Here is a 15287-nt window from a genome sequence, read left to right as displayed (position 1 = left end):
GAAGGGAGTACCTGAGTAAAGGACTGGTGGTCAGGAAAAAACACAAGGCACAAAGCAGAAAAACAAGAGCTTGGTGTTAAAAGAACTACAATCAGAACTTCCACTGAGAGATGACTTTATCTAGACATGTAAAGACTTTTATCTAGACATGTAAAGGCCTAAACTGCAGGTTTGCAAAAACAAATTACCAAATAGGTCATTTCCAAATTCCCATACCAAGAGAAAACTTTTTCTACAAATAATCTTTTTTTTCTCTTATCTCTTTAAGTGTTCCACAGTATACTGAATAGGAGATTGAGAACTTGTACTTTGCCTTTTGTTCCCTACCTACCCTTTTGTCCAAACAAATTTAAAGTTAGACCTGGTCCATTTCTAATTTCTAAATGAACGACCTATAAACACAAACAGGTGAATGATCATGCTAATAGTCAATTATATATCAAAACCTCCCTACTGTGGAATCCATCCACCTACTCCCAAAACCACAGGCAGAAGTTGAGCTTACCCATGGCACTCCTGAATGTGGAGGAGGAGTCCAAGGAAAAAATGCCTAGAATCAGAACCACGTCATAAACAACCTTTCTTCCACACAGAAGGCAGAAGGTAAGTAAGGCCGAATATCAGGGTAGTGGTGATATCAGCCCTAGGATGCCTCACTGTAAGACCATACATTCCCAAATACCATTCACATTACTTGACCTAAAAAAAAAAACATGTCACAGGGAACCATCTACCCATGGCTCTTCAATTATAGGGACCAGTACATCTCACCTCAAACACAAGCAAGATCATAAAGGTGGGTGGTTGCAATTTAAAGGGATCCTTCAGCAGTATCATTTTAGAGATATGTGCTTTTGCAAATTGCATTCTAGTTTTGGTGCATACATATCAATGGTTGTTCATTCCCACAGTGAAAAGCTTAGGTAAGGAGGAAGAAATTTCCCTCTATCCTTCTTAGTTCTTTTGGCTGGTCTAATAATTAAATGACATCAGACGGATTAAACAAGAGAAAATAACCAAATTTAATGACGTATGTATGTATGAGAACCCCACATACATGAGCATCAGCGACACCCACATACATAAGAGATTCAGAGATAGAAAGGTAAAAATGGTATGTATGACATTCTGAGCTAAGGATAAGGAAAGGTGCCTTGGGGCTTCTGAGGGGAAGGTCATTCACAGAATGATAAGAGCAGATGCTCAGTAATTAAAAGTTTGCTCTGCCCTGTAGATAGGTCATAAAAAATTATTTTGGATGATAACTCTAGTTGACGTAAGAATGTCCAAACCTGGAGAGACTTTTTATGCGTTTATTTGAGCCAAACTGACAACAATTGCTGGTAAGTAAAATCTCAATGGACTGAAAAAAATGCTTCAAAGAACGTCAATTTTGCAGCTTATTTTATACATTAGAATAAAAAGAGTGCTTGCTTTGGCAGCACATATACTTAAAAAAAAAAAAAGGAGACATAAGGCAGGTTACATGAAATTCACTGGTAGCAGACAAAGCGGGTGAGATAACGCAAAGCGGAGAAATCTCTAGGATTGGATAAAAAGTAAAACAGAGAGACACATACTCCTTTTCCATTGGTGGGTAAAGATAGCTAATAATTAACATGGATAACACATAGAAATGGTATGAGGAGAATAAGATAACAATGAGGGGTTCTGTGGTCCCGTACTCTGGTGCAGTGTTGTCCCCTAAGAGATCTTGAAAAGGAAATTACTCTGACATTTCAAAGGTTATCTTAGATGCAAAAAGACAACAGAAAGGCTTTTTGTCAAGGAAGCTACAGACTTACGGCAAGACTCCCCACCATGACTTAGTTTTAGTTAGGAATTTTTATGTTTAGACCATCCAATATGGTTACTTTCAGTCTCTGAGTTTGTAAGACCCGCAGGCAGGCCTCCTTGAGCCTGTCAAATTTATTATGTGGCCCCTTTTTCATCCACACTCTTATGGGCAAGGACCCAAGAGAGATAAAAGTTTCTCCTGAGCCTGCAGTCTCGACTGCCTTCAGCACAAAATAATCCACATGCCGAAGTAGCAGATCATGGGAGGCCTGTTCTGAATACCTCCATTTACCATGGAATACTTTAAAGACTTGATGAAGGTTTAAGAAAATTAACAAAACCTCCATTTATACCTCACCACATAGTTAACTACAGGTTTCTTATCGTTTGGAGACCAAGGGTGTTTCACAAGTATTCTTCTTCCACAGGTAGCCTTCAGGCTATTAGAAAATGTGAGATAGATGCCACTGTACAAACCTAACCCTAACAATCACTCCATTTTTAAAGGGTCATATGCTTTGTAAACTGCTAATTTAATAACCTTTTCATTCTAACTGACAGGTCACAGCAGCTGTTGATGGCCATTTTCCTCAACCCCAGATGAGGAAAACAAAGCTCAGTGATTAAGAGCCTTGCCCAAGGGCAGTCACACACTTGATTTGTGGCAAAGCTGGAACTACAGAAAGAGGAAGCGTGGGAAGGGGAGGAGCAGAGGTGGTGCTTAAGGAAATCATATAAGGCTTTTTTCCTCAGGTCCCATTTACAGCCTCCACAGCCCTCCTCTGACCCCATTCTCCTCTTTTACAATCCCAAATAATAAAAATGAGAAAATAAAAACTAAAATAGGTAAAAAAAAAAAATGCCTGAAGAAAAGTTTTCAGTATTTTACTCCTTCTTCCTCATATAAAATAGAGAGGTAGTGGAAGGGGCCTGGAAGAATGCTTCTAATCTGTCAAAAGGAGTCCCTGGGCTGAGAACCATATTATCTCACTATATTTGGCTAATAAAAAACAAAAAGGAAAATGTATGGCAGGATTAAATGTATAGCAGGTTTAAAGAGAGAAAAGAGATATAGAATTGTTTTATGCATCGAAGGGAATATGAAAATAATTACTACAGTGGATATGATAGGGTCACAGGTAATTTGTTTTTTGGATGTATATATTAAACCAAAGGAACAGGAAAAAAAGGAGAAAAATCATAATAATCTTGGTAGATACAGAAAAAATACTTAACTAAATTCAACGACCAATCATGTCTTTTTTAAAAAGTCAACTAAGTAGAAATAGAAGGGAAAAAATAACTTCATCTGAAAAATACCTACAAAACTAAACCAAATATATTCAACAGTGAAATAATGCAAATGTCCCATATTTATAAATAGGATGTCACTATTATCTCTTCTTTTCAATATTGTACTGGTAATTCTGACCAAACAGTGCAAGAAAAAGCAAACGCACATAGATGAGAAAGAAAGGGAATACACACACACACACACACACACACACACACACACATTATTCACAGGTGACATGACTGTGTATGTAGAAAATCTCAAGATTCCACCAACAATTTCCATTTCTGGGTAGGCTATATAATAGGTCATAGCAACCTGACTCAGCTTCAAAAACCTAAAAAACCCACAATAATTTACAAAAATCATATTTTCAAAGATGTTGGAAAACTGTGGAAGCAATGAGGATTGAAGGAACTGGCATTCCAGAGAGGGGAGAGCCCTCTGAGGTAAGCTAATGATCATCACCTGTTTACTTCTGTATGGGTATTTGCCAATTCTGGGTGTGGAAGATCATGCTTGGCCCAAGCAGAAGGACTTTACTCTGGGAAGAAAAACAAGCGAGGCTTGGTAGGGACATGAGCTTGATGTGACAGATTAAGCCCCTAGATGCCCCAAATTAATACCTGATTTTTGTCACAGGGGAGTTTCTGAGTTATCACTACATACCTACCAGAATGCCTAAAACTAAAAAGGTGGAAAATACCAAGTGACAGAGAAGTTATGGGGCAACCTAAACTCTCAAACGCTGGTGGCAGAAATGCAAAGTGGTACATCGATTATCAAAAACTGGCAGTATAAAGTATATATAAAACTGACAATATGGCCTAACAATTCATATATTAGATATACACCCAAAATAAATGTATTTATACGTTCATAGTAATACTATTCATAACTGCTAAAACTAGAAATGATCAAATGTCTATCAACAGTGAAAATATAAACTGTGATATATTCACAACGGAATAGTACACAACAATGAAAATGAATAATCTAGAAAAAAGCACAAGAAGGATGAATCTCACTAAGTTGAGTGAAAGAAGCTAGATGCAAAAGAATAAATACCATATATATAAAGTGCAAGGACAAGGAAAATCAAGCTATGCCTTTATGTCAAGATAGTGGTTACCTCTGGGGGTAGTCAGTATTGATTAGAAGGAAGCAGGAGGGATGCTTCTGGGATACTACTGGTCATATGCTGTTTATACAGGTACGTTCAGTTTTTTAAAATTCGTCAAGCTAAACACTTATACTTCAATTAAAAGTTTTTAAAGGTTTTTAAAAATAGTATAAACATAGTAAAATAAAAGGAGGTGGGAGATACATGACTTACTCAAGGTTTTATATATCATCTACCAAAGGTCATCCTGGAAATAGTACCACTTGGATACTGCAAAGCAGCTGTCTCTGTCAAACAGGCATTAAACAGAGAAGGCTCACTAAGAAATAATAGTCCAATTAATGTAAGAATCAGCTGAACATTTTCAGGTGTGTCTTGAGACAACTCTGCTGATGTCATTCTGGCCACAAGAAATAGAAAGCCCATGTAAGTACAGCACGAGTCAACTAAGTCAATAATAAAGTATGTTAAATATTTAAATCAAGTCTTTACTCATTACGTATGATTTGAAAACTAGCCTTTAATAATTACTTACTTCAGACTCCAGTTAAGATTTAAAAATAAAACTTGATATTCTCAGCAACCAATTAAGTGACAAGCAATAAAAATAATCCAAATAAAAGCAAAACAAACTTTGAATAAATTCTCCCCTTAACAATTTTCAACATTTACATCAAACAACAATTTCTAACCCAGGATTTGATTTAGACAGGGTCTTTAATTTAAAACAAAACAAAAAGTGTATTATTAAAAGTCAACATTTCTTCAAAGTCAGAATTAATTTTATATATGGATCATCTTCCTCATAGATGCTCCATGATCCCAGAAGAGCAAGGACACCTCAAAGGTCCCTGTTATGGTCTCTGATGATTACTTTAAATCATAGGCTAGGAGGAGTCATCAACCTGTAACTAATTCTCTTAAGACAGCCCTCTAAGGAAAACAAACTATACACACCCATGTTCTGTATCCTGGGTGTATCGCCACTTGAGGGCTCAATTCCACCTGTATGTATACCCTGGTTCTCACAGAAAGAGAATCCTGTCCTCTTCAGATAATGTTGGTTCAGGAACCTTGACCTTGACTGTTTTAGTATAACTCTCCATGCCAGCAGTGGTCCACTTCCAGCCAGTGTTCAGTAATTATATACCTTCGCCTTTACCAAATGACCCCTTTGCTGCTTAGATCCTGGATACTATTGGACTGTTCTGGTCTCATCTTTTTTTGCAATCAAGAGTCACGTGAAGTGTTCATACGAGTTCATTAAATTGACAGAGGTAGCTAAAGTTGCATTGGACTTGGGTAGCCTTTACAGCATTTATCCTGTACAGTAGGTATAAATACACTTCACCAAGGCACAGTGTCTGGTACATAGTAGGCACCCATAAATGGTAACCTTATATTATAATCATCTTCATAATTATGGTCCTAGGGCGGTGAGATGCAAATAGACCACCTCAATAACCACCGTGTTATTACTAGCATTCTTAACATATACTCATGCAAATTCCAGTTGCATACTGTCATCTACAGAGGTCAAAAACATTCACTGGACAGGGTGATAATAGGATGGTACTTTATAAGACTATCAGAAAAACAGGTAATTACCCCTTTATAATTACTATAGGTGAGCCACTGTTTATAGTCAGTGGTTCTCAATAGGTGAAAATTTTGCTCCCCAAGGGGCCATTTGGCAACATGTCACAACCGAACTGTCAAACGGAAGGGTGCAACTGGCAACTCGTGAGTAGAGACCAGGAATTGCTAAGGAGCCCACATTGCACAGGATAGTCCCCACAACAATTATCTGGCCCCAAACGTCAATAGTGCCAAAGAGGAAAGACCCTAGTTTATAGTTCTGACTTTATCATCTAAAAATAATGGATGAAAATCACTACGACCAATTCAACCCACTTATAATAAAACCCAGGGGGTAGCTTCCTCAAAACACACAAAGCTATGTGTATTAAACTCCCATCCATTTGTGTATTTATTTTTAAAAATCTAAATCAAACAAGGCTTAAATGAAGGGGGGAGGGGACCAATAATAAAGGAGAGAGAGGAGAAGTTTGCAGAAACCTTATCCTTAAGTAACCAATCTAGTGCATAAATAAAGGGATCTGCCTTAAAAAGGAGCACAGCCAGGATGCTGGGACAGACCTTTACTGAGTGCTCAAGTCAGTACTTTGCACAGCAGAAACTCTTTATGGGAATTATATCTTCAATGAAACCCTCAGATAGATCCTATTATTCCCATTTTTCCTGGATGGGAAAATGAAATCTCAGAAGTTATTTAAGAGTTAAGTAAAAGAACTAGGATTCAATCCCAAGTCTTTAGACACCAAAGCATCATGCTCTTAATCATTCCACCAAGTTAAAAAGTTTATGTACAGAGATTAAATCTTTGGAAGGATACAGAAAAGTTGAGTATAGTTTATCTATGGATAGTAGATATTAGATGATCTTTATTCTTTGTGCTTTTCAGAATAGCACAGAAAAAAAAATCTTTGAAAAGATAAGACTTAATGGACTTCAATGAACTAGGCTCTGCTTACTAAGTTTATAAGCCCAAAGTGAAATTTATTATTATTATTATTAGTTGCTGTTGTTGTTAACTTGGATCAGCTACATCACAATATAACAGGGCTAATTAACTAAGAAAAAATCTGGATTTCACTTCCATTCACTGTTGTTATTTGGCTCCCTGAAGAAACTAGTTGGCTCACAACCTGGGGAAATTTCCAAAAGAATTCTTTAAATGGTTTGTGATGTGAGATGAAAGCTTTAAGCAGACAATGGAAGAGAACCCATAGCCTAATTCCAGAACCTACTTCCTCACTCAATTGCTGACCTAATGTGGTTTGGTCCAATGCTGCCATCGATTTTAGGCTTCATTTTGTTTCTACACACAGGATAAGAACTTCAGATGATTTAGACAGTAACAGCCTAGATTTTGACTTTTTAAAAAATTACAGATGCTATTCTGTTTCTTTATTCGAATAGACTTTGATTTAAGAAAACTCGTCCTTCAAGTCCCAACTAGTGGGCTGCCTATAACTTTGAAATTACATCTGTGCTCTCATGTCCAAAAATAAATACACAACACTTTCTTCTCTTCATAGCAATGGTAGCATTGTTACTGTTATCCTCCCACATTTATTGAACACTTAAATATATGGAGACATACACATTACATGATTTCCTCATTTAATTTTCGCTACTAACCCGTGAACTAGTATTGCCCCAATTTAGCTGATGATGAAACAGACTTGAAGAGGGAAATAATGAGCATCACGTCACACAGAAGTAACTGGCAGAGCCCACACACTGTGGCTCCAGAATCCGAATAACAATGCAAGCCAAAGAATAGTAGTTATCGATATTCTCATCCGGCCCCAAAAGGGTCTGTACCAGGATGGATTGGTTCACAACACTGTGAGCAACCCACAAAAGCAATGTTCAAATATTCAAGACTATGAGGTGAAAGACTGAACGCACATCACATTGCCTCAGTAGGCAAAACTAGGTTTAATGGTGGGATGTATAAGGAGAGCAACTGATGCTTATGCAACAGATGAACAATTAGAATAGTCTTCATTGACTAGGCAGTATTGGAAGCACCATACCACCACTCGAGTACTTAAGCAGAGGCTTAAATACTATTCATGATGTGGTTTACAAGCTACTTTTTAAAAAGGAAATATGCTTTCTTCCACTGATATTTTATGGCAGAGGAAGTCAGAGACCCCACTCCAGCATCACAGTGGCAGTGGCAGTGACACTATCAAGAAATCCCAAATGTAGTTTTAAAACTAATACAGAATCCCGATAAAAATACCAAAATGATGTATTATGGGGTTAGATAAATTGATATTAAAATTTAAATGAAAAAATAAACACGAATAGCTAGGAAAACACTAAAAAACAAAAATTTTACATAGTCTTATCAGACAGTAAGACATCCTATAAAGTCTCTGTAATGAAAACAGCACTGCCACATCAAAAGACTAGTAGAAAAGACTAGAATGAACAGAATTAGACCCAAATATATATAGAAATTTAGTATTTGACAAAAGTGGCATTTCAACTCACTGGGTAAAAAACAGACTTTTAAATAAATGGTCTTTGGACAACTGAGCAGGCTTTGAAGAAAAGATAAAATTAGATTCATATCTAACACCATTCATAAAATTAAACTCCCAATGGTGATCTCATAAGATTATAATGGAGCTGAAAAATTCCTATCACCTAGTGACGTCGTAACTATTGTAACTGGTGTAAACTACACTAAGTGAAATAAGTGAATCACAGAAGGACAAAGATTGTATGTTCCATTTATACATGGTATCTAGAGTAGTCAAATTCAGAGGCAGAAAGTAGAATGGTAGTTGCCAGAGATTGGTAGTTGAGGGGAAGGGTTTAGTACTTGCTGGGTAGAGAGTTTCAGTTTAGAAATGACTGGAGACAGTAAGACTCAGGACAAAGAGAACTGTATATAAATGTAATGATCTAGTTATTAAAAGTGTTTTTTTACAGTGTTATGGACTAGCAATTGTGAATCTAATTTACATGCATACTAGAATTGATCAAATAGGTAAATAAACTATAGATAATGAAATCCAGTATACTTGTTGTTAGAGTCAGAAGTTATAAATAAAGAAAGGGAAAAGATGAAAATAAACTTTGTAATACTAAATTGGAACCAGAGGTATCAATACAAACTCATGATTTTTGAATAGACAGATACATACAGAAATATAAATATGTGTATTTGTGAGTAGCTAGACTGTCTACTAAAAGCAAAGACACCTCGGTGACAGTGAGTACATCTAGTACCTAGATCTTGGTGCCTAAACATCATTTTGCAGTAAAAGGAATTAAGAGATTGATTCCAGGGCTAGGGCAAAATAAATAAATAAATAAATAAATAAAGCCTAAATCATCTTATCGTGCCAGAAAAAAAAAAAAGATAGGGGCTCAATGAAAATATAGAGGAGCCAACCCAAGGAGCTCCTAACGACCAAAGTCAGAACAATTTGAGCAACAAAATAAAAAAATGATAGCATCAAATTTTAACTCATAGAATAAAATAAATACCTGTGATTCCACACTGATATAAATAAGTAAATAAGCAAATAAATAAGGGAGATGATCCTACCTCACAGGATTTCAGTTAACAAATGAAAGAAAGAGGGATATAATCATCATTAGGTGCAGTTATAAATGTTGCAAACAAGATCTGCCAGTGGATGCTAAAAAGTCTGAGGTATAAAAAGATTTAATAGTCCCAAACTATCTCCCCCAAGATGTCATCAACTACAAAGGTAAAGATATTTATCTCTCGTTCTTGATAATTACATAATGATTATGTACAGAGGAAGTATACTATTTTTGTAGCATTTCTGCAAATCTAAAATTAGTCCAAATAAAAAGTTTTTTATAAATTAAAAAAAAAAGAAATTGTATCCAGACCTTCTGCCCCCATCAAAAATAAAAAGTTAATGCAAAGAGATGTCTACACTACATTAGAGAAGATGTCAGAACCAGGATTCTATGCTACTAGCAAGCCAAAGGTAGATAAAAGCTAAATTTTTATCAAAGCCTTTCCTAAGAATATGGGCACATACATTTTTAGTTTTTCTTTTTCCTTTATCCCAGGACAATCAAACAAAAGTTCTCAGTCCTGGGCATTTAAAGTATTTGTTTTATTTCTATTTCATATTTACATGTGTAATAAAGGAACAGTTATCTATGTTAGTTGTACAGAAAGTGTTTTAATATAAGGAAATACAAATTACCTAAATTCTACCATATAAAGATAAATACATTCTTAATATATCTCCTTCTAGAAAATTCACAAACTTTCCCCATATAAATGGTTATACATTTAAGTCCAGCAACCCACACTGTACTAAGAATCTCTATTCATCACAGTGTCTATTTTATAGCTACCAACCAAAAAACTTTGAGGAAAAAGGAAAGATAGTATTGTTTTTGAGTACATGGTTACCTGTCCCCTTTTCTATCACTTTCTGTTTCCAAATTCTGTAAACAACATACAAACTTAGGCCTTATATTTGGCTTTATTTACAAACTTTAGGGTAGTCAAAATAAAGGCTAATGCAAGTTAGGGGGGTTGGGGATGTAGGTAAAAAAGGGGAAGGGATTAAGAAGTACAAATTGGTAGTTACAAAATAATAGTCACGAGGATGTAAAGTACAGCATAAGGAATAGAGTCAATAATATTCTAATACCTGTGATGGCATCAGATGGGTACTAGGTTTATTGGTGTGACCACTTGGTAAGTTATATAAATGTCTAATTGCTATATTGTATACTGAAATTAATAAAATATCATATGCCAACTGTAACTGAAAAGTAAAAAAAAAAATTAAAAAAGAAGACAAGAGATAACAAGTGTTGGTGAGGATGTGAAGTAAAGGAAATCCTTGTACATTGTTGGTAGGAATGGATATTGGTGCAGCCACTGTGGAAAACAATATGGAGGTTCCTCAAAAAATAAGAAATACAAAAAAAAAAAAATTAGAAGTACAACTTCCAAGTGATGCAGCAATCTCACATCTGGGTCTAATATCCAAAAAATGAAGTGAAATAAGAACAGAATATCAAAAAGATATCTGCACTCTCATGTTTACTGCAGTATTATTCACAATAACCAAAATATGGAAACAACTTTAGTGTCCGTTGATGGATGAATAAACAAAATGTGATACACACACACAATGGAATATTTTTCACCATGAAAAAGAAGGAAATCCTGTCATTTACGACAACATGGATGGAACTTGAGGGCATAACGCTTAGTGAGATGAGACAAAGAAAGGCAAATATTGTATAATTTCAGTTATGAGTAGAATCTAAAAAACCAAACTCATAGACATTCAGAGTAGAATGGTGGCTACCGGAGGCTAGGGGCTGGGGAACTGGGAAGATGTTGTTAAAGGGTACAATCCTGTAACTAGAAAACAAATAAGGTCTGGAGATCTAGTGCACAGCATAGTGATTATAGTCAACAATACTATATTATATACTTCAAACTGCTGAGAATAGATTTTGAACATTCTCACCACAAAAAAAAATGTATATGATATAACAGAGGTTTTAGCCAAAACTTCGGTGTAATCTAATTATATTACAATAAGTAAATGTATCAAATCAACATGTACACTTTGAATTTACACAATGTTATATGTAAACTATATCTCAATTTTTTAAAAAATCCGGAGAGAAAAAAATGGCATAGATGATAGAGGCTCTGTCCATCCCTCTGGTGACCAAATCAAAGTTGTGACGGAAACAAGGAGCAGCAGCAAGGAAAAATTGCCTGGGATCTAGATGAACAAGCCATACAACGAGAGAGAAATCCAAGAAATCATCCTGCAATGGCAGAAGATAGGACAGGGCAAGGATGTGGGGCTGCCCGGTCCCAAGAGGCTGAGTGAGACACTTTTGAAGGAACAGCCCCAAGTGGTGTGTCAAAGCTCAAACAGAATAAAAAGGGAAACTGCACATGGGGTAGCCTGACATGGAGTGACAGTGCCCAAGAAGCACCTCAAAGGAAAGAGGGTGGCAGAAGTGATGAGAAACTGGTTACATTTAAGGGGATAGATTGAATAAGTGTATTTATTAAGGATAATGAAAATAGGGTCTTCACTATTAGAGTAAAGAATTTCAAATATAGAAAAGAAAAAGCTAAATGAACCTTGTAGTTTCAGAGTGGAACTAGAGGTTATCTGTGTGACTCATGGTTTTCAATATATATAGGCAGATAAGAAATATATATAGATATAAACGTGTCTGTGTGTGTACAGAATATTCATATACATATATACATACATACTTATACATACATACACATATACGAAATTTATTTGTACCCATGTATTTCTAGCTCTAAGAAGGCCTAGGAGCAGCGATTCTCCTCCTCCCCCGAATCAGCAATGAATACACCTAATATTAAGAACTTGGTTTCTAAACGTTATTCTCCACTAAAAGGAATTAGGGCTCCTCAGAGAAATGGTTAATTCCAGGGCTGTGGCAGGGAAAGTATAAGAGGAATCTGTAACATCTTGTTGTGCCCCCAAATAAGAAAGAACAAAAAGAATGATGGATAATAAATGGATACAGGAGCCAGCTTGGAACAATGTGAGCGTTGATTAAATAATAATAGTAATGAACTAAAACCCCTGAAATAAAATAGGACATCATAAGTTCATACTAATACAAATAAATAAAATGAATAAATTTAAAATCTGATGAAAAACATTACATTTACATAGTTTTAAAATATCTCTCCTGAAGATACACAGAGTAACTTGACAGTGGAGATAGCAGGAAGAACTGTCTTACAGTGATCAAAGTAAATACAATCGATCAAGGACAAATCAACGTTAAGTGCCACCTGATCGGATGCAATGAAAACATGACAGGCTTCACATTTTTGATATCCCTGCCAAAACTGAGTAAACTTCATGTCTGTAATCATGAGGAATAATCAGAAAACCCAAATTAGGGACGTTCTACAAAGTAATTGGTCTGTAAATTTCAAGAGTCAAGGTCATGATAGGCTTTGCCTGTGGAACTATTCTAGACTGGGGAGAATAAAAAGATGACTACTAAAGACAACACTCATTCTGAACTGAATCCTTTCATTAAGATATCCTTCAGTAAAAGATATAATTGGACAACTGGTGAAATCTGAATAGGATCTGAAGTTCACATGCTAGGAATGTCACAATGCTAATTTTCTGATTTTGATGGTTGTATTATGGTTATATAGGAGAATGTCCTTGTTTATAGGAAATCATACTACAGAATTAGAGGGCGACAGGGCATCAAATTGGCAGCTTACTATCAAATCATTCAAAAAAAATTCTTTGTACTATAATTGTAATTTTTCAGAATGAAACTGTTTCAAAAATATATCTCTTCATACTAATTCATGATAAAAACACTCAACAAACTAGGAGTATAAAGAAACTTCTTCAAAACTGATAAAGGACATCTATGAAAAAGCCACAGCTAGCATCACCATAAATGGTGAAAGACTGAATGTTTTTACCCTGAGATAATAAAAGAAAAAAAAAACACAACACAAGACAAGGATGTCCATTCTGCCACTTCTACTCAACACTGTACTGGAGGTTCTAGCCAGGACAATCAGGCAAGAAAATAAATAAAAGGCATCCAAACTTGAAAGAAGTAAAACTACCTCTAAAAATTAGCTCTATTCACAAGAGACATAATCTTGTATATAGAAAACAAAAATCAATTGTATTTCTATGCAGCAGGAATGAACAAACTGAAAATGTAAACAGGAAGACAATTTCATTTACAATAGCAAAAAAAAAATCCTTAGAGATAAATTTAACAAAAGAAGTGCAAAACTTATACTGTAAGAACTGCAAAACATTGTTGTAAGAAATTAAAAAGTTAAATAAATGAAAAAAATTGCATATTTATGAATTAAAAGATTTAATATTGTTAAGATAGTAGAATAGTCAACACAATCTTGAAGAAAACAAAGTTAGAACACTCACACTTCCTGATTTCAAAACTTACTATAAAGCTATAGTAATGAAAACAGTGTGGCGCTGGAAAACGACAGATGTACATATTAATAGAATAGAACTGAAAATTCAAAATAAACCCTCACCTTTACAATCAATTCCTTTTCAACAAGGAGACCAAAACAATTCAATAGGGAAAAAACAGTCTTTTCAAGAAGTGATGCTGGGACATCTAGACACCCAAAGGCAAAAAGATGAAGCTGGACTCCTACCTCACACCATACACAAAAATTAACTCAAGCTTTTCCCAGGTCAGCTGTCCTAGAGAGTGCATTCTTGGCTCCTGTCCCGCTAGCGGATGGACGATGGGGACTCTGGGCGCCCAGAGTGGCTGCTGGGAATCTACTTCCTCCCCCACGTCCCCGACAGCCTGCTCCTGGACCTGCGAGCTGTGCTGCTGCGCAAACTCTACCCCTTCAAGGTGAGAAACCTGCGAAAGTGGTATGCTAAGGAATTCAAAGACCCTCTGCTACTGGACCCCCCAACATGGTTTAAGTCCGTTCTGTTTCACAAGCTTACGTTTCAGCGCCTTTCTTTCCCATTGTGACACACCCCTTTTTCAAGGGAAGCTGCAGGTGGATCCACACCCCTGCAGTCATCCACTCGGTTCACATCAGGGCAACCCTAATTCCAATTCTCTCCACATTTCTATTTGAGAATTTCTCCAAAGCCAGTGGTTTCAAAGGACAAGGACCTAAACTTTCCATGGATGACTATATCTATGCCCCTACTTTCTCATCCTTCTTACGCTTCTGCTTTTCATGTTATGGAGCCCCTATTACAAGTATGAGGAGGAAAGAAAGGAAATATGAGAGAAATAGCCATTGGCTCAGGGAGAGATGCCCAGAGGGTAGTTTCCTATTGGACTCAGAACAAGGAAAACTGCTCAGAACCCTTGTCTTCAGTGGCATTTGAAACACCAGCAGCAACACATAAGAGCAAGACACTGGTAGGAGCCATAAACCATCACCTTCCAAGGATACTGGCACAAACAGACCAATCACCTGAGGATGGGCAGAGGAGTATGGGCTCAGTAATAGGGAAGTGGTGCTAAATACCTCACCGTGTGCCCAAGGTTCGTTGCAGGATTACTAAAAGCAGGACCAGACAAGAAACTAGACAAACTTCCAAGAAGCATGGCCTGCTTGGCATGTTCACAAGTCATTTGACCCACAGTGTACATGTGACTAAACCCTCAACTCATGACTCTCTGTAGCATATCACTAATCAGCAACACGAATAGTGTGATGTTTCAGGCCATTTTCAAGTTCAAAATTATGCCTCTTTAATATTCAGTAAAAACTATCATGTTTTCTTGATTCCACATCTGGGTGGGGAGTAGAATATTCTGCAAGAGGTTTAAAGTTAGTTTTCTTTAAGGTTCAGCCCTGGCATGACTTTTAATCAGAAATCGGTTAAACTGGAAGATGTTTTGTTTCTGTCTGAAACAGCTCATCCTAATAGAAGAGATTTTTAAGTCTCC

At 36.3% G+C, this 15287-nt stretch overlaps 1 protein-coding gene and 1 pseudogene across 2 annotated transcripts in view; one reads left to right on the top strand and one right to left on the bottom strand.

The window, feature by feature from the left end:
* The window catches only part of IDE (insulin degrading enzyme), a 97146-nt gene that overhangs the window by 68869 nt on the left and 12990 nt on the right, over positions 1–15287 (bottom strand). The window lies entirely within an intron of this gene.
* Positions 14103–14616, top strand: LOC120609666 (sigma intracellular receptor 2-like; annotated as a pseudogene).

This window comes from Pteropus medius, unplaced genomic scaffold (assembly GCF_902729225.1).
Source record: "Pteropus medius unplaced genomic scaffold, Ma_sr-lr_union100, whole genome shotgun sequence".
Classification (NCBI taxonomy): Eukaryota; Metazoa; Chordata; class Mammalia; order Chiroptera; family Pteropodidae; genus Pteropus; species Pteropus medius.
The sequence above is the reverse complement of the archived record's forward strand: the minus strand, read 5'-3'. Positions and strand labels throughout refer to the sequence as shown.